This window comes from Sminthopsis crassicaudata, chromosome X, assembly GCF_048593235.1.
Source record: "Sminthopsis crassicaudata isolate SCR6 chromosome X, ASM4859323v1, whole genome shotgun sequence".
In the NCBI taxonomy this organism is placed as follows: domain Eukaryota; kingdom Metazoa; phylum Chordata; class Mammalia; order Dasyuromorphia; family Dasyuridae; genus Sminthopsis; species Sminthopsis crassicaudata.
In genome coordinates this window covers 54,078,779-54,099,876 of record NC_133623.1, presented here as the reverse complement: position 1 = coordinate 54,099,876, position 21,098 = coordinate 54,078,779, and the positions used below count along the sequence as shown (strand labels likewise).

The 21,098-nt window shown below is 33.4% G+C and overlaps 1 protein-coding gene across 5 annotated transcripts in view; it reads right to left on the bottom strand.

Annotated features, from left to right (window-relative positions):
- Positions 1-21,098, bottom strand: part of TENM1 (teneurin transmembrane protein 1) — a 3,105,198-nt gene that overhangs the window by 1,769,669 nt on the left and 1,314,431 nt on the right. For all 5 annotated transcript variants that reach the window (XM_074277949.1, XM_074277947.1, XM_074277946.1 and 2 more), the window contains one exon: positions 3,212-3,264. The gene's annotated coding sequence lies outside the window, so the exon portion shown is untranslated. The remainder of the gene's footprint in view (positions 1-3,211; positions 3,265-21,098) is intronic.

Below are 21,098 nucleotides of genomic sequence, written 5' to 3'. Positions count from 1 at the left end.
ATACCCACACCTCATGATTCATGGGGGTGTGGGGAAAATGATACCACCAGAAGTAAAAGAGAAAGCATTAAGAGGGGTTATGAAGTCTTGGGCAAGAAATTTAAGCTGTTGAAGGCACAGGTGGTATTCTCATCAGGGTTGCTAATGGAAAGCAAAAGCTGCAAAAGAGAAAAGCGAACTTGGAAAGTTAATTATCTGCCAAAGGAGAGAGTATCTGAGAGCCATATCCTGGCTTAAAATACAGGAAGTATGAGCTTTTGGCCATGGAGGAAATGCATCCAACAAAAGTTGTCTACTCCAAAATTTGCCAAGTGTCCTATGAATCTAATCTAGGGGAGTTAAGCCAAAATGAAAAAAAAATTAAGGAGAAAATATATAGATAAGGATGACACAGAGAAAGAGACAGAGAGCATGGCATGGTTGATAGAAAGCCAGCCTCAAAGCCAGGAAGATGGAGCTTCATACCATCCTGTGACATACTGGCAATGGGATCCTGGACAAGTTCTCCAAGTTTTCAAGCCTCTCCATAACTTTCAAAGATTGTATGTAGCAGGGAAGGCACTGAGCTGCACTGGCTGAAGTGATGTTCCCACCCTGGAACACTCTGTATTAATGAAAACATAGGTCTTGTTCCTATTTATCTGCCTGTCCATCAGTCTGTCTGTCCATCAATGTCTGTCTGTGTGTTCCTCTGTCTGTATGTCTCCAATTGTCTGTCCCGCCAACTGCTGTGTGTCCCCCTGTCTGTCTCCCATCTGTCTGTGTGTCCCTCTGTCTGTCTGTGTGTCCCTCCTGTCTGTCTGTGTCTCTCCACATCTATGTCCTTCTATTTGTCTGTGTGTCCTCCCCCATCTGGCTGTGCATCCCCCTGTCTGTCCATCTCTCCATCCATCCATTTTTGTAGACATAAAGAACTCAGTAATTGGAAAGCTATTCAATGTTCATGGCAAGTAAGTACCAACGTGGAAAAATGATACTATTATTTTATTATCAATCTTATTATGAATGATAAATTCTTTAATATCACAGAAAAAATAATGAAATTCATATGGAGGAATGTAAGGGAAAATGATAAAAAGGAAGGAAAGAATAGGCTTTGGTGTTATTGACCACAAATTATATTGCAAAGTAATAGTTGACATCATTGTACCATAACATCAATATATATATATATATATATATATATATATATATATATATATATATATATATATATATATATATATATATATATATATATGTATATTTTCTGTTAACTACTAGCAAACTGCAGAAGTGGAAAATGATAAATAGCATCAGTTAAAATCATAATATAAGATAGTTTTTCTTAGCCATTTTCATAAAATGAATTAAGGGAGCAGCTGAGTATTTATTCAGATACATTTGTTGGCTCACAATTAATGTAATAATTTGGAAGAACAGTCATCAACAACAATATAAGAACCTGTCATCATGGACAAAAGAATCAACTTTACAAAGAAAAAAGTATTAAACATGAAATTAAAGAAAAATCTTTGGTAACTTTATCTCTCTGATATTGGAGTACCTCAAATGACACAAAAAAAAACTTTACACTAAAATGGTCAAATAACATTAGCACTTTTACCCAGTCTTGGCTCAAATTCATAGAATTTTCCAATGAGCATTGATAGTCTTTACATTGATTAGAAGAAAGACAAAATAACAAACAAAATTTATTTAACATTTTACCAGCTCCTCCCACCTCTGTCAATATATCAGCTTTCAGATATTTTATTTCTATATTTTATTCCTTTACAAATATGTCATCATGTAGAAGTGAGGTTAAGACAATTAAAGTGAAAATGATCAATTAATTAGAGAAAAAAAAGAGATGGTAAATGAGAATAAGGCAATTACTTTGATGATATTTTCCCCTGTGTTATGTGTCTTCCATACCACTTTACTGCCAATAGAATTAAGAGGGAAATAATAAAATGTAAAATCAATATTGTAGGATCCACGTATCTTGTTAATGGTGGGGAAAAAATTTTGAATGTGAAAGACCATTCAAGGCTAGTCCCAGAACAGAACAATAAAGAAAAAAAAAGATATCTGAAATTCAAAAGAAGAGAAAAATAAATATAAGACAAATCACTTAACACAAGAATAAAATCACTATAGTTATAAAGTAGTATTGTCCTATTAACTTTTTGAAGTGGACCTGTAAAATAAGCAATAACTCCAGCAAGCTCCATTACTAAGTTCATTGATAGAAATTATTTTCTCTATAGACTAGCTCCTACTTTTCCAGGAATATGCCTGAAGCTTGTAAGTATACCAAGTTCACATCACATATTCACATATGTGATCTAATTTTTGAAAATCATTGCAAGTTTATGGTTCTAATAGTATTTTCATTTATCAACTTGATGATTATATACTAGTAACACATATATAACCTAACACATATACAATGTTAAAAAAAAAAACATACCAAAAAAACCCCAAGAAACATAACCCAGCCTACAATGGAGGACAGCAATATCAAATATGAATTTTACCAGACCATCACACAAGAGCTACTTGGCTCCTGACCATATTTCGTCATTCATAAGTTTTAGTTCAAAAGTAAACTATTTTAATCTTCTCTTTATTCATTCATTTAGAATCATCAGCACTGTTGGGTCAAAGTATGAAATCAGCAAACTTGAACACTAACAAAAAACAGTATTGCAAATTAGCTCTCTATTCAAAACACAGAAATTCCTTTTAAAAGAATAGTCACTGAAACCTGTCTTCCAAATAATGGACAAAATGACTGAGGGAATATATTGTCCTTTGTGACCTAATGAAAGAATATGATATCACTATGAAAAGGTATTACACAAAATGATTTATGAAATGTCATTTTCTAGAATTTAGTTTCTTTTGTTTTCCCTAGTTTCTTTCTTACAATTATCCCAGCATCAGATGAAATTTTATCAGTCACTTTCAAAAGGCTCGGATTTCTTCTGGAAGTACACACTATCTGATAATGCTATATCTAACCCTGTATGATAATCAATAAAGTTAGAAATAATCTGTTCATTTTTAACATCTCTATTATCTAAAAAGCTGTTGATTTAAGTGCTCTATGTGAAAGAAAATATAGTTGTTCTAATTAAGATAAGTAGCAAGTTAGTATCTTAAGTCTTTCTAGGATGTGTGCACCTGAAAAAAGCACATTCAGAACAATAGCAGAATAACAAACCTGCAGAAGCACTTGTGAAGTCTCTTAGGCCAGAGTCCTGCTTCCACAGAGCACTACAAAGAAACAAGAAAACACTAGTAAAGATTGGGTTAACAACATACCCTAATTATGTTTTTAATAAGGGTATTTAGAGGAAGCATTAAGTATAATATGGATTGTTAAAATGCATTTTACGAGCATAACCAAAATATATTTCTAAAAGGAAAAATCCATATTCAGTTTGTTTATAAAATTGTGTATGTTTTGTAATTAAAGCCAACCAGAATCTATAAGTTTATTTCTATTAAATATAAATTAAAATGTCTAAAATCACAGACATCGATCTTAATATAGTCTGACTAAAACTGACCACAGGTCATTCCTCAGAATCTTTCGGATTTAGAAATGGCTTCCCTCCCAGTGACTTAACCAATCTATACTCCCAGTAATTCTAAAGAATATTTTAAAAGTTAGCAGTAACAATTCTTGATAAAGCTATGAAATCAATCTCAATATTTTTTCTAATCACGACTTTTAAATGTAGAATATGGTCATAACTCTCTGTAACTAGTAAAAATTACATTATTTTAAAAGCAAACAAGAACAAAAATCCATCTTCAAATTTTTTTCCCATGTGAGTCCTAAGAAGTAATAGGGAGCCAGTAGGGTTTATTGAATAAGGAAATGGCAGAGACAGAGTTGCATTTTAGGAAAATCATTTTTGTAATTGCATGAAAAATGGTCCAGAATAGGGAGAGGCTTGAGGCAGATTTTTGAGCATTAAGATAGCATTGTCACATGGACTCCTATTATGGCAACTTCACAGATCATCCGCTAGAAAGGAGGGAACCAAAAAAAAAGGAAACCAGTTATGGGATTATTACAGTACCCTTACTACAACAAGATAAATCCCTGAATAAGGGTTTATATGAGTACAGAGAAAGGCACAAATTCAAAGAACTGACAAGACTTGGCAATGAAATAACAGCTTTAGGGAGTTAGGCATGATCTCCTCAAGATTTTGATGCAGGAAGATAGAGAAGATAATTTATTATTATTAGGGTCTTCTTTTCAAGAAACACAGTTTTAAAATAAGGTCCTGGAGAAGAATCTCTTATGCTTCAGCCAAAGTAAAAAAGAAATCATGGTAGGAGGAATCATGATCTCAAAGCAAAAGCAAAAAACAAAAATAAAACAAACAAACAAAAACCCAAACCCTAATTAAAAGAGATAAGTAGAAAATCACACCTTTTTAAAAAAAAATAAAGAATGAAGTAATCTCAACACTAAATATATGTAAAACAAATTCTTAAAGGAAAAGTTAAATGAATTACAGAAGGAAATATTAAAACCACATTAGTGGGGGACTTCAATTTCCCCACTAAGAAGTAGATAAATCTAACCATAACAAATAAGAAAGTCAAGAAGATGATATGAATCTTAGAAAAGGTGGACCACTGGAGAAAACTGAATGAGAACAAAAAGCAACATATCTTTTCTCCACTGCACAAGGTATATTTACAAATATTGATCATGTATTAAAGGCAAAAAAGCCTCAAAGCAAATGCAGAAAAGCAGAAACTTTAAATGCACCCTTTTCAAACCATAATATGGTGAATTATATTTAATAAACACCCACTGAAGCACAGATTAAAAGTTAACTGGAAATTAAATAATGTAATTCTAAACAAGGAGTGGGTCAAAGAATAAATCATAGAAAGAATCAATAATTTCATTAAATAGAATGACAAAAAATGAGACAATAATCCAAAATTTGCAAGATAAAGTCAAAGCAGTATTTAGGACAAAAGTGATGTCACTTAATGAGTACTTCAATAAAAGAGAGAGAGAAAAAGCATATAAATGAATTGGGAATGAAACAACAACAACAAAAACTTAGAAAAAATAATAAATTAAAATCCTCTAATTAAACACCAAAATAAAAATTCTGAAAATCAAAGGAGATAGAAAAATGATTGAAAATAAAATGAACTAATAGTTAAAACTAGAAGCTGGCTTGATGAAAAAAAAAATAACCAATATTATAAATATTAATACGTTTAATTTGACTTTAAAAAGAACAATAAAACTATGGCGAGTAATCAAGAATGAAAAGGGTAAATCCATCCCCAGTGAAGATGATATTAAAAAATCATTCAGTTATTTTGTCAACATATATACCAGTAAAACTGAAATTTAAAAGAAATGAATATTTACAAAAATATATATTGTCCAAATTAACAAAAGAACAAATAAAATGGTTATATAACCTTATCTTAGAATAAGATCCACGGAGACTTATTTAAAATAATAAGAAATAGCCATCAAAAGTATGACCAAGGATTACTGGTAATGGCCTATCTGGTTAGACAAACCCTGGGATTACACGAACAATTAAAATGCAATTTTCACACAAATAACGACAGATGTAAGCAACATTAATTGCTTGTGGATAGCCTGATTCAATAAAAAAATATTATTTAATTTAATATCAAAACAGCTATACCACATCAAACTAACCAATAATATTTGTAGAGAGCTAGAAAAATCCATATGAATGAAGACAAGGCCAAGAGTATCAAGTGAATTAATGAAAAAAAATTGTCAAGGAAGATAGCCTCATAGTTTAAAAGGTCAACCTATATTACAAAATGGTAATCATAAAAACATAGGTAAGTAGTAACTAAGAAAGAGAATGGTGGGTTAGTGGAATAGATTAGTTACGCAATACACACCTACTAGATGAGCTATATAATAACTGAGGATAGTAATCAAGTGTTTGATAACTTCAAAGATACAAGCTTTGGGGAAAAGAAGTCCACATTTGAAGAAAATTGTTAAAAAAAAAAAAAAAAAAAAAACCAGGAAGCAGTTTGACAGAAAGTAGGCATAAACCAGTATTTCCCTCCATATACCCATATAAGGTCAAAATGGTTAAATGATTTAAATATAAAGGATGATATAAGTAAATTAGAGAAGCATGAAAAAAGTGTACCTGTTGAATGTATAGATAAAAGAAGCATATATGACCATACAAGAGATACAGATGCTTGCAGGAAGTAAAATAGATAATTTTGATTGCATGAAACTAAAAAGCTTTTGCACAAATAAATTCAATGCAGTCAAAATTAGAAGGAAGACAGGAAACAGGGTAAAGGGGGAATTTTTGTGCAGATAGGTACTTTTCCATTTTCTTTTGATTTGGGGAGGAGAGATATTTTTGAGTTAAATGTATGCACAACTTTATAGCACAAAAATATTAATAGCAACTCTTTCTGTGGTATCAAAGAACTGGAAATCAAGATGATATCCATCAATTAGACAACAGCCAAACAAATTGTGATATATGATTGTGATGGAATGGTAGTGTGCTATTAGAAATGATGAGTAAGATAGTTTCAGTAAAACCTGGGAAGATTTAAATGAACTAATATATAGAGAACAGAGTCAGGTGAACATTGTACAAGCAACTATGAAACCTTTGACTCTTTTGATCAAGACAAAGATCCAAAATAATTCCAAATCAATGTCAAAAACATGCTATCTACCTTTAGAGAGCAAATAATGAAGTCTGAGTGAAGACTGAGGCGCACATTTAAAATTTATTTTTTATTATTTTATTTGTTTTTTTTTTCTTTTGAAACATGACTAAAATGGAAATGTTTTGAATGACTTCACATGCATAATTGCTATCAAATTGCTTGTATCCTGAAGTAAAAAAATATAATTTGGAACTCAAAATTTTATATAGTTTTTGGCATTTAAATCATCTTATTTTTGAGACACATGAAAAGATTGTTTTCAACATAAACTTTTGCAGAACCTTATGTTCCAATTTTTTTTCTCCCTCTCTTTCCTCCCCTACCCAAACACAGCAAGCAATCCAATATAGGTTAAACACATACAATTCTGCTCAACATATTTCCATATCCATCATGCTACACAAGAAAAATCAGATTAAGAGAGAAAAACACAAAAAGGGGGGAAAAGCAAGCAAGTAAACAAGAACAAAAGGTGAAAATATTATACTATGATTTACATTCAGTCTCCATAGTTCTCTCTCTGGATGTGGATGGCACTTTCCATCACAAGTCTATTGGAACTGCTTTGAATCACCTTACTCCAAAAAAAGCCAAGTTCCTCACAGTTAATCATCATATAATCCTGTTATTGTGCACAATATTCTTCTGATTCTGCTTACTTCATGTAACATTAGTAACTCAAATTTTTTTTTAAAATTAAAATCTTAATTAAATAAATAAAATATTTAAATTTAAAATAATTTAAAAATTAAATTAAAAATTAAATTTAAAAAGTGCAAATAGATAAAAAGGTAATACATTACTTTCCAGACACCCATAAGGACCAATACATTAATTTTCACTTGGAATACTTATTAAGATTATCACTTTAATATGTTCTACACAGCCAGAATCACAATGTGAGACTGTAAATCATTAGAACAAAACTCATAATGCATTTTAGTACACCCTAGCATATTTGCCTAAGAGTAAGCATAGTACAATGAAAATGTCAAGGATTCTAGACTAGCTCTCAGTATAACTTGGTTCAATTCCTGCATCTGACCTTCTTTTATGACTTTGGACAAGTAACTTAACATAACAACCCACCTGCCTCAGAAAAATGAGGACATAGAATAAGATGGCCTGCAGAATCCCTTCCAGTGTTAGATCAATGATCTTATAATAGGCTTTGGAGCATATGAAAATGAAATGGTAAAGCAATGGAGAATGGTCCACTGTCTTCCTACCTGCCATTCCTCATTCAGTTTCCATCATATTTTTTAAAAATTCTAATTAAACAGAGAATTGCTTAATTAATGGAATGACATATTCAATTTGAATTTTTATAAGGCCAATCTTATAAAAATCTTTTAGGAGCACTACTCCATAAACTAAATAACAAGGTCTGTTACTGAACTCAGCATGTGGCTATCAATCAAATGTTAAGTCACTCTGAAAATCCCTAAAAGCAAATTCATAATGTATTCAAAGAAAAACAAAGAATGATTTACAATGAATTATGCCAAATATTATCTAATACTTTGATAGAGATTCACTTTTATTTAACACTGTAATGTATCTAAGAGTAGTTTGTTGTTGTTGTTGTTGTTGTTGTTGTTGTTGTTGTTGTTGTTTTGTGAATGGGAAGGCTGGATTTGTACTTTTTCACACACACCCATAATAAAAATTTTGAAGGCATAAATTTATTTTATTTATATTCCTTTCAGAAAATCAACAAATGGTTCAGAGTTAATAAGTATACCATAAGTTACAACACATATTTATTGAAATATTCACTGTTTCTTATATGCTATCGAATCCCAAAATGAGACAGACAAGTGTATAAGGAAATGTAAAGAGTTTTCCTTGAAAAAAAAGTTTCATGTTGACTATCTCATCTATAATGCTCAAATGCCATCTATTCTACCAGATTCAGATACATTTGCATTATATTTTTGTGACTGCTAAAAGTCATATGCTGGTCTTATATCACACATTTTTGGCAACACTTTCATTATGACTTCCGAATAGAAACTGAGGCAGTAACCAAACTATTGTATGCAAATTAATACTTTGCTTCACAGAAAACAGTTTAGGGAAGCCAATGATAAATACAAGGATATTCAATATTATTAAGCATCTTAATGTTAAAGATCAGTTTAGGATATGAATATCAGTTTAGGAAGTGAGGTGTTAACACTGGAGAGGAGAAAGCTCAAGGTGAGCAAGACAGATATCTTCGAATACCTCAACATCAATCACATCAAAGAGGGTTTAGATATGTTTGGCTTGACTCAACTGAGTGAAAAGGGAATTATTATCTTCTTCAGATCACAGATAAGGAAGTGAAATGAACTTTCAAAGGCCACTTTGAGAATGAGTAACAAGCAGATATTATAGTCAAAAATTTAGGATTGATAATGAAACAACATGCACAAAATTAGAGCTATCAAAAACTAGAATGGAGGGTCGAGGGAAGTTTTCTTTCATTATTTTCTGTCAAGGTCATCATGCAAAATCTAGATAGTCCTTTTTGGCATGTTCTATGGCAGGACTGATTTTGGTTTGAAGTCAAAAGCTGAGGAAATCCCTCTAAACTCTAACATTCTGTGAAGCTATCCTATACAATTAGCTATAGAATAAATCTTTGTAAAATGAAATGTTTTGAGAAGTAAGTGGATGGCTAAGAAGCTAGTAGTGTGTGAGAAAGAGATATGTATTTTCAACCATAACTTTTAATAGAAAGATGATCAGCTCCTAGCCCAGGACGTATTTTATCCAACAAAGGCTAATAAAAATGTATTTCCTTAAGTTCTTACAAGTTTTATCAAAAGGGACTTGAAAATAAAATACAAAACAGAGAGAAAAAACTGCCCATAAATATCTACATACTATGAACACAAGAGGAAGAGTAAAGGAAGGAAAACAGCATTTGAGATAAGCATAACTTCACAGGAAACAAATCTAAGCAACAAATCAGTAATTAAAACCTATACTTCGAATGAATGTTCAAATATCAACATTTTTGGAATAAAAGGAACCCAATTCAAGGTCCTAATATAAGGAGGTAAATCTGGCTTTCTAGGGATGATTCTGTAGTGGGGGAGGGTGAAATCTATTCTGTTAACAAAGTCATGGATACTCAAGACAAACCTAGAAACTATATGAACACAATTTTAAAAACATCTCTCACAAAAATAAAGTCAGATCTAAATAACTGGAAAAACATCAAATGCTCATAGGTAGGCCAAGCTAATATAATAAAAATGATAATTATGCCTAAATTGGGCTACTTGTTCAGTGCCATAACAATCAAACTGCCCCAAATTTTTATTTTATAGAACTAAAGAAAATAATAATGAAAATCATCTGGAAAAACAAAAAGGTCAAGAATATCCAGGGAATTTCTTTATTATAACTTTTTATTTTCAAAACATAGGCTTAGATAATTTTCAGCATTCACCCTTGTAAAACCTTGTGTTCCAAATATTTTTCCCTCCCTAGACATTGAGTGATCTAGTGATGTGCACTTCTTCTATAAATATTTCCACATTTATCGTGCAACACAAGAAAAATCTGATCAAAAAAGGGAAAGAAAACAAAATGCAAGCAAACAACAACAAAAAAAGCGAAAATATTATGTTATGATACACACTCAGTACTGTCTCTGGGTAAAGATGGCTCTCTTCATCACAAGACCATTGGAACTGGCCTGAAATCACTTCACTGTTGAAAAGAGCCACGTCCATCAAAATTGATCATCATATAATCTTGCTGTTGCCATGTACAAGGACATCCTGATTCTGCTCACTTCACTTAGCATCAGTTCATATAAGTCTCTCTAGGCCTTTCTGAAATCATGCTGCTGATTTGGTTCTAGCAACATTCCAGTAAATGTTTGACACCTTTGTTTTAGGCTATTCTAAGACAATTAGTTGCAGAAAATATACTCACCTTCATTGTTAAGAAGGTAATTAATTGCCTCATCTGGGTGTTCCCTATAACAATGAATTTGTACCTCCTGTACCTATCTCCAGTCGTATAAAAAGCTCTAGTGTATATATATATATATATATATATATATATATATATATATATATATATATATGAATACAGAACCTATTAAGCATTTATTATATGCCAAACATTGTGCTAAGTACTACAGATATAAATACATATAAGCAACATAGCCCTTTGCCCATAAGGACCTTATGTTTTAATAGAGAAGGTAAGACATAAACAGGTACTGAAAAGTGGAGTTGGAAGGAGGAAGGAAGGTACTTGGACTGGGTGTATGGTAAAGAAATTGCTGGTAAGCCCCATGGAGACTGAATCCCTGGTAAGAAAATGTAAAAATTTAACTACCAGTGGCAGAGAACATGTTTGTAGTACAAGTTTTCAGTGGGGTAGCAAGGGCCAGAGAACAGAGGGGTGATGAGGTGATAGGAAGAGGTCCAGCCCATCCATGTTTCCCATTATTTTTACCCTAGTAACCCATTCCTTTCTCTTAATGAAAACCACATGCAGAATGGAATGAATGTCTCCTTGCTGTTGTTTACTTTACCTACTGAAAGATGAAATTATCACTAAAGCATATTGGCTTCATTCTCCTAACAACCTAAAATGTAGAGGAGAATTCTTTAAGTTTGTAGAAAAATCTACTCTATCATGCTTCCACTCTCATGACAAGGAGAGGAAATATGGGCACAGTCTGACATGCATTCTAGATTTGAGTACAATATCTCAAAAGTTTCAGAGGAAATGCATGGAGAATCTCTAAGACCAATATGAGAAATTCGAGAATAAAATTCTGAAAATACAAAAGGAAGCAATTATAATAGAAAGTAAAAATCAGATTAGTCTCAAGATACTGATGTCAATGCACAGGGGATTTACCAAATAATGAATAGCTTGAAAGATATACAGAAGAAGTGTTAGAAACACTCAAGTTCAGAAGGAGCTTGGACTGATAAAGCAAGCTAGTGAAAACAGAGTGGCATTTGGTTTGGGGTTTGGATTTTTTGGGTTTGTTTGCTTCTTAGTTATATTGTGAGAATAGGGATGATTAACTCAAAGTGAGGATCTTTGATTGAATTTAAGGGAATGAAGGTACAGACACTTCAAAGCTGTTCAATTCTAATTTGATTTCTGTTAATCATACTTAAGAGAATGGCAATGGAAATGGCAGGGTGGAAATAACTAACAGAGGGTTGATATCTAAAATGAGAGTCCTTACTCCCCTTGATGATTTTAAGTCAATTGGCCAAGAAGAACTACATCTTTGGACAACAAAAAATGGGCAGGTATGAATGTCAAAGGCATCATTATTGATATTTGAAAAATCTGAGAAAACAAGAGAAGCTGCATAAGAACTAACAATAGCAAATGGTATCTCCATTCTTTTGAAAGGAAAGGAGGAGGGAGAAAAGAACATGAAAATTATAAGCCTGGGACATTTCTTTCTTCTCCTAAGAAAATTTGAGAACAGGCAATTAAAGAGACAGTTAGTGACTCTATAGAAAGGGAAACAGTGATTCCTTGTAATGAGATTTGAAATGAAACATAGCTGGGAAAGATAGCCAACATATTAGATGACAATTAATGGGGGAAAATATATTGACACATACTGGGTTGAATATAGACAAAAGAAGGTCAGAATGAATAAATGAAAAACCTTATATTTAAGCATAAAAAAATTTGTTTTAGGGGGTGGAACCAAGATGGTGGAGAAGACACACATGTCATTCTAAGCTTCCCTTTCATCCTCACTATTAATTACCAAATTCAGCCTCAGAAATAGTGCTTTACTGGTGAAATCCATGAATATTGGGAGTACAACAGATTACCAACCGGAGACAATCTGGAAGATCACCAGAAAAGGTTTGTCCTGATTGGTGGGAGCAGGCCAGTGCATGCAAGGAGGCAGAACACAGAGCTAGCACACTGAGCAGACTGGGGTGTGAGTGATCTCTGTGGGTGGAAAATTTGCAGGGAGGAATCTACCACAGGTTGGCTTCTCTGCTTTAGTTGCAAAGCAGTAGATCAGCAGAGAAGTTAAAGCCAAAGGTAAAGTGTACTCCAAAAAATGCCAGAATCTAACAGAATCTGGCTACATCCATTGCAGCACCAGAGGTGACTCAGCACAGACCACAGCACAGCTGTTCAGCCTCATTCTATAGCATGGGGTTTTTGCTCCAGACAGTCACACTTCTGATCATGAGGGGGCTCTCCATGGGGCAATCACAAATCTGCAATGGGGGGAAGGAGCTCTACTGAGACAATCACAAATCTGCAGGGTGAAGGGAGAGGAGCTCTGCCCCAGCAGTCACAAATCTTCCTGGCAGGAAAGCTCTGCCTGGGGCAATAAAATTTTGGCAGCACAGCTGTGATTCACAAGGCAGAAACACTTCTAGTGTCGGCTCTTCCCAGAGCAGCAGCTGATCCACACAGCAGGTCTCTTCCCAGGGCAGCAGCTGATTGGAACAGCGAGGTTCTCCCTGGGGCAATGACACTTTCGCTGCTCAGGCACTAGTCACAGGGCAGCCACTGATCCATATTGCAGGACTCTTTCCAGGGCAGTAGTACTTCTGAAGGCAGCTCAGCTGTCTTTTCCAGGGCAGTGACACTTTCAGTGCAGAGCTCTTCCCAGGGCATTTCTGCAGCTTGCTGCTCTTAGCAGCCCATTTGCAGGACAGCTACTGTCCATAAATCTATCCCTGTTCTGCAGAGGAAGCTGGTAACCTTCCTGCCCTTAAGGTAGACCCTAAGGGCTTTTTTAAAATGAGTAAAAAAAGCAAGCCTATGCTAACCATTGATAGCTTTGATATAGAAAGAGAGCAGGTTTCAACCCTGAGGAGACTAATAGCAGTCTCCAGACAAAACCCCAAAGGGGGATATAACCTGATTCCTATCACACAAGGCTCTCATAGAAGAAATTATACAAGATCTTAAAAGAGAGCTAGAAGAAAAATGAGGAAAGGAAAGAGAAGCTCTGTAAGAGAGTAGAGAAAAGGCATATAATTCACTTAAGGAAAAATTTGATAAAGTGGAAAAAGAAAACGACTTCCTGAAATGTGAACAGGAAAAGATAGAGAACTCCCAGGAAAGTAGGATTTATGAATTGGAAAAAGAAAATAACTCAGAAAAAATTAGTGAAATGGAAAAAATTCCATAGAGCAAAGCAACTAATTTAAAAACTCAATTTGACATATGCAAAAAGAAATTTTAAAAAAGCTAATGAAGAAAATAACTCATTAAAAATCAGAATTGAACAAATAGAAATAAATGATTCATTGAAACATCAAGAATCAGTCAAGCAAAAAAAAAAAAAAAAAAAAAAGAATAAAAAATAGAAAAAAAAATGTTAAATATCTACCTGGAAAAACAACAGACCTGGAAAATAGATCTAGGAGAGATAATGTGAGGTTCATTGCACCTCCTGAGAATTATGTTGAAAAAAGAGCCTAGATGCTATTTTACCGGAAATCATCAAAGAGAACTGACCAAAGGTAAGAGAATCAGAAGGTAAAATATGCATTGAAAGAATTCATCAAACACCTTCTTAAAGAGACCCTAAAATAAAAACTCCAAGGAATATTCTGGCTAAATTTCAGAACTATCAGACTAAAGAAAAAATAATACAAGCAGCCAGAAAAAAAAACAATTTAAATACTGAGGAGCCACAATAAGGATCACTCAGGATCTAGCTGCTTCCACATTAAAGGATTGAAGGGCTTGGAAGATGATATTACAAAAAGCAAAAGAACTTGGAATGCATCCAAGAATAAACTACCCAGTTAAGCTGAGCAATTTCTTCCAGGGAAGAAAATGGACATTTAATGAAAAAGGTGAATTTCATCTATTTCTAATGAAAAAAACAGAGATAAACAAAAAAAATAGGACTCAAGAGAAGCAGAAAAAGGTAAAAAGAACTCTTGAAAACTGTATTTCTGATATGGACATACATAAAGAATGCATGTATAATTTAATTTTACTGATATAATAGAAAAAGGGAAGTAGAAATGGAAAGGGGATAGTATAAGAAAAAGGGAAAAGGGGAGATAAAAAGAGGGAAGCTACATCTCATGAAGAAGCAAAGGAAACCTATCATATCTGAGGGAATTTAGTTAGGGGGAAGAACATTGTGTGAATCTTACTCTCATCAGATTTGGCTCAAAGAGAAAATAACTGGCATATTTGGTTTACAGAGAAACTTCACTCATCTCGAGATTAAAAAGTGGGAGAGGAAAAGGGAAAAGGAAAAGAGTAATAAGGAAAAGGTATAAAAAAGAGGAAGGGATTCAAAAGGCATGGGAGGGATTCTGAAGAGGGAGGGCTGCGTGAGGCAAGTGGTGCCCAAAAGTTTAATACTGGGGGGAGGTAATGGAGGAAAGAAAAAGAAAAGCATAATCTGGGGATAATAAGATGGCAGGAAATACAGAATTGGTCATTTTAACCATAAATGTGAATGAAATAAACTCTCTCAGAAAGTAGAGGTGAACAGCAGACTGGATCAAAAGCCAGAACCATACAAAATGTTTACAAGAAACACATTTAAATCAGGGACATACATACAGAGTAAAGGTAAGAGGCTGGAGCAGAATCTATTATGCTTCAGGTGAAGTTAAAATCCTTATCTCTGATAAAGCAAAAGCAAAAATTGATCTAATTAAAAGTTAAAAGAGATTGTATATCAATACTAAACATATGCACCAAGTGGTATAGCATCTAACTTCCTAAAAGAGAAGTTAAGAGAGTTGCATGAAGAAATAGACAGCAAAATTATAATAGTGGGAGATCTCAACCTTGCACTCTCAGAACTATATAAATCAAACCACAAAACAAATAAGAAAGAAGTTAAAGAGGTAAATAGAATATTAAAAAAGTTAGGTATAATAGACCTTTGGAGAAAACTGAATGGAGACAGAAAGGAGTACACTTTCTTGTCAGCAGTTCATGGAACCTATACAAAAATTGACCATATATCAGGACATAAAGACCTCAAAATGAAATGCAGAAAGGCAGAAATACTAAATGCATTCTTTTCAGATCACACAAAAAAAAAACTACATTCAACAAAAATCTAGGGGTAAATAGACCAAAAACTAATTGGAAACTAAATAATCTTATCCTAAAGAATGAATAGGTGAACTACACAGAATTGCCAATCCCTCTATTTTTGTCCGCCTGCATTTTTTATTTCCTTCACAGGCTAATTGCACATTATTTCAAAGTCCAATTCTTCTTGTGCACCAAAATAACTGTATGGACAAGTATAGATATATTGTATTTAACATATTTAACATGTATTGGTCTACCTGCCTTCTGGAGGAGGAGGGAGGGGGAAGGAGGGTAAAAATTGGAACAAAAGGTTTTGTATCTGTCAATTCTGAAAAAAATTACCAAGCAAATATCTTGTAAATAAAAAGCTATAATTTTTTAAAAAGAATGAATTGGTAAAACAGTAAATCATAGACACAATTAATAATTTCACCCAGCAGAATGACAACAATGAGAAAACATACCAAAATTTGTGGGATGCAGCCAAAGCAGTAATAAGGGGAAATTTTATGTCTCTAGAGGCTTACTTGAATAAGATAGAGAAAGGGAAGATTAATGAATTGGACTTGCAACTTAAAAAGCTAGAAAAAGAGCAAATGAAAAAAAAATCAAATACTAAATTTGAAATTCTAAAATTAAAAGGAGAAAATGATAAAATTGAAAGTAAAAAAAATTTTGAATTAATAAATAGAACTAAGAGTTGGTTTTATGAAAAAAACCAATAAAATAAATAAGCCTTTGGTAAATTTGATTAGAAAAAGGAAAGAGGAAAATCAAATTGTTAGTCTTAAAAAGGAAAAGGGAGAACTTTCCACCAATGAAAAGGAAATTAGAGCAATAATTAGGAGTTACTTTGCTCAACTTTATACCAATAAATTTGATAACCTAAATGAAATGGATGACTACCTTCAAAAATATAGGCTTCCCAGATTAACAGAGGAGGGAGTAAATTGCTTAAATATTCCCATTTTAGAAAAAAAAATAGAACAAGCTATTAATCAACTCCCTAAGAAAAAATCTGCAGGACCAGATGGATTTACATGTGAATTCTACCAAACATTTAAAGAACAATTAACTCCAATATTACATAAACTATTTGAAAAACTAGGAAATAAAGGACTCCTACCAAATTCCTTTTATGACACAGACATGGTGTTGATACCTAACCAGATAGGTTGAAAACAGAGAAAGAAAATTATAGACCAATCTCCCTAATGAATATTCATGCTAAAATTAAAATATATATATATATATATATATATATTAGCAAAAAGATTACAGAAAATCATCCCCTGGATAATATGCCACAACCAAAGAGGATTTATACTAGGAATGCAGGGCTGGTTCAATATTAGGAAAACTATTAGCATAATTGACTATATCAATAACCAAATTAACAAAAACCATATGATCATCTCAATAGATGCAGAAAAAGCATTTGATAAAATCCAACATCCATTCTTATTAAAACACTTGAGCATATAGGAATAAATGGACACTTCCTTAAAATAATCACTAGCATCTATTTAAACTCATCAGTAAGCATCATCTCTAAAGGGAAACATTCCCATTAAGATCAGGAGTGAAACAAGGTTGCCCACTATCATTATTACTATTCAATATTGTATTAGAAATGCTAGCTTCAGCAATAAGAGTTGAGAAAGAGATTAAAGGAATTAGAATAGGTAATGAGGAAACCAAATTATTACTCTTTGAATATGATATGATGGTATATTTAGAGAACCCCAGAGATTCTACTAAAAACTATTAGGAATAATCCACACCTTTAGCAAAATTGCAGGATACAAAACAAACTCACTTAATTCATCAGTATTCATATATATCACTAACAAAATCCAACAGAGTTACAAAGAGAAATTCCATTTAAAGTAACTACCAATAGTATAAAATATTTGAGAATCTATCTGCTAAGGGAAAATCAGGAATTATATAAGCAAAACTACAAAACACTTTCCACACAATTAAAATCAGATCTAACCAATTGGAAAAATATTAAGTTATCATAATAAAGATGACAATGCTATCTAAACTAATCTATTTATTTAGTGCTATGCCAATCAGACTCCCAAAAAACTATTTTAATGACCAAGAAAAATAACAAAATTCATTTGGAAGAACAAAAGGTCGAAAATTTCAAAGTAACTAATGAAAAAAAAAAATCAAATGAAGGTGGCCTAGCTGTACCAGATCTAAAACTATATTATAAAGCAGCGATTACCAAAATCATTTGGTATTAGCTAAGAAACAGACTACTTGAGCAGCGGAATAGGTTAGGTTCAAAGGACAAAATCATCACTAACTTTAATAATCTACTGTTTAGCAAACCCAAAGACCCCAGCTTTTGAGATAAGAACTCACTGTTTGACAAAAACTGCTGGGAAAATTGGAAATTAGTATGTTAGAAAGTAGGCATTGACCCACACTTAAAACTGTACACCAAGATAAGGTCAAAATGTGTTCATGATCTAGGCATAAGAATGAGATTGTAAATAAATAAGAACATAGGATAGTTTACCTCTCAGACCTGTGGAGGAGAAAGGAATTTGTAACCAAAGAAGAACTAGCCATCATTATTGATCACAAAATATAAAATTTTGATTATATCAAATAGGAAGGCTTTTGTACAAACAAAACTAATGCAGACAAGATTAGAAGGGAAGCAATAAACTGGGAAAACATTTTTACAGCCAAAGGTTCTGATAAAGTCCTCATTTCTAAGATATATAGAGAATTGACTCTAATTTATAAGAAATCAAGCCATTCTCCAATTGATAAATCATCAAAGGATATGAACAATTTTCATATGAGGAAATTGAAACTATTTCCATTCATATTAAAGAGTGTTCCAAATCACTATTGATCAGAGAAATGTAAATTAAAACAACTCTGAGATACCACTACACACCTCTCAGATTGCCTAGGATGACAGGAAAAGATAATGCTGAATGTTGGAGGGGATGTGTGAAAACTGGGACACTGATATATTGTTGGTGGCTATTCTGGAGAGCAATTTGGAATTATGGTCTAAAAGTTGTGAAACTGTGCATACCCTTTGATCCACCAGTGTTACTACTGGACTTATATCCCAAAGAAATCTTAAAGAAGGGAAAGGGACATGAATGTGCAAAAATGTTTGTGGCAGCCCTCTTTGTAGTGGCTAGAAACTAGAAACTGAGTGGATGTCCATCAACTGGATAATACCTAAATAAATTGTGGTATATGAATATTATGGAATATTATTGTTCTGTAAGAAATGACCAACAGGATGATTTCAGAAATGCCTGCAGAGACTTATATGAACTGATGCTGAGTGAAAAGAGCAGGACCATGAGATCATTTTATACTTCAACAACAATACCATATGATAACCAATTCTGATGGATGTGACTCTCTTCAACAATGAAATGAACCAAATCAGTTCTATTTGTGGCCCTCTGTGGATGTCATCTAGAATACTCGATTCAGTTCTGTGATTTACAGTTTAAAAGACTAATGGGCTTGAGAGTATCCACAGACGGCAAACCAAGAATAGCAAAGGGCCTTGAATTCATGTCATGGAAGCAGAAATTAAAAGAACTACACATAAATTAAGATAACTCTGAGGTACCACTACACACCTCTCAGATTGATTAAGATGACAGGAAAAGATAATAACGAATGTTGGAGGGGATGTGGGAAAACTGGGAATCTAATATATTGTTGGTAGAGCTGTGAACTGATCCAACCATTCTAGAGAGCAATCTGGAACTAAGCCCAAAGGATTATCTAATCTTGGACCCAGCAGTGTCTTTACTGGACCTGTATCCCAAGGAGATCATAAAGGAGAGAAAAGGACCCACATATGCAAAAATGTTTGTGGCAGCCCTTTTTGTATGGTAAAGAACTGGAAACTGAGTGGAAGCCCAAAAGTTGGACAGTGGCTGAATAAGGTATGGTATATGAATGTAATGGTATATTATTGTTCTATAAGAAACCATGAGCAGGATGATTTCACAAAGGCCTGGAGAGACTTACATGAACTATGCTAAGTGAATTGATCAGAATCAAGAGAACATTTATATACACCAACAAAAAGATTATGTGATGATCAACTCTGATGGATGTGGCTTTTTCCAACAATGACATGATTTAGTCCAGTTCCAATAGACCAGTGATGGAGAGAGCCCTCTACACCCAGATCGAGGACTGTGGGAACTGAGGGTGGATCACAACATAGTATTTTCACCTTTTTATTGAATTTTATTTTCTTCCTCATTTTTTTTCTTTTTGACCTGATTTTTCTTGTACAGCAAGAAAAGTGTATAAATATGTATGCCATAACAGATTTAACATACATTTTGACCATATTTAACATATATTGGATTACTTGCCATCTAGGGAAGGGGATGGAAGGGAGGGAAATTGGAATACAAGGTTTTTCAAGGGTCAGTGTTGAAAAATTATCCTTGCATATGTTTTGAAAATAAAAAAAAACTTCAATAAAAAAAGACTACATATGCTTAGCTTGGAGAAGAGTAGGCATCAAATGAGTGCTATATTCAAACATCTGGAAATTTCTCATGTGGAAGAGGCAGCATAATTGTAGCATTTGGTCTGAGGGGGGCAAAACCAAGTAGCAATGCTGTTGTTGGTATTATTGCTGTTGTTGACTAGAAGTAGCACAGAGGCTAATTTTGGCTGGAAGCCAAGGTGGGGGTGGGAACCCTACTTTTTCACAAAGAGAACTCTATTCCTTAGAATTGCCCAAGTCAAAGCTGAATGACTCACTGTCAAGCATACTATATTAAGTGTGCCTTCAGTGTTAGAAAGTTGGAGTAAAGATTGTCTAAGGTCCCTCAATCCCCATAGCAAAATCACTTTTAAAAATGCTCATTTATGTGAAAAAATGAATGTACCCATGTTGAACCATGACTATTGGACTGAAAATGCCAAATGCCCCTACTGAAAAGTTTTAATATTATTCCTCATAGGTGAGCTCTTTTCAAAAGAGAGCAAAGTGAATAAGAAGTGGTTTCTATGTCTGGAGGCTGCTTGATATAACACAATGAGTGAGAATATGATGGCAATAAATTTCTTTATTCAAAGTTTTGTTAACAATATAATGCCGTGGTGATTCAGTGGATCTGAATCGAAGCTCTGGTATTTCCAACATGTATGAGAATAAACAGTCACTTCTCTCTTGGTCCCAGGTAGATGTCCTAGACCTAGAGTCACAATGATCCAAGTACTAGTATCACCTCAGCTACTTCCTAGAGATGTGACCCTGGTAAGTCATGTAATCTCTGCCTTATTTTCCTCAATTG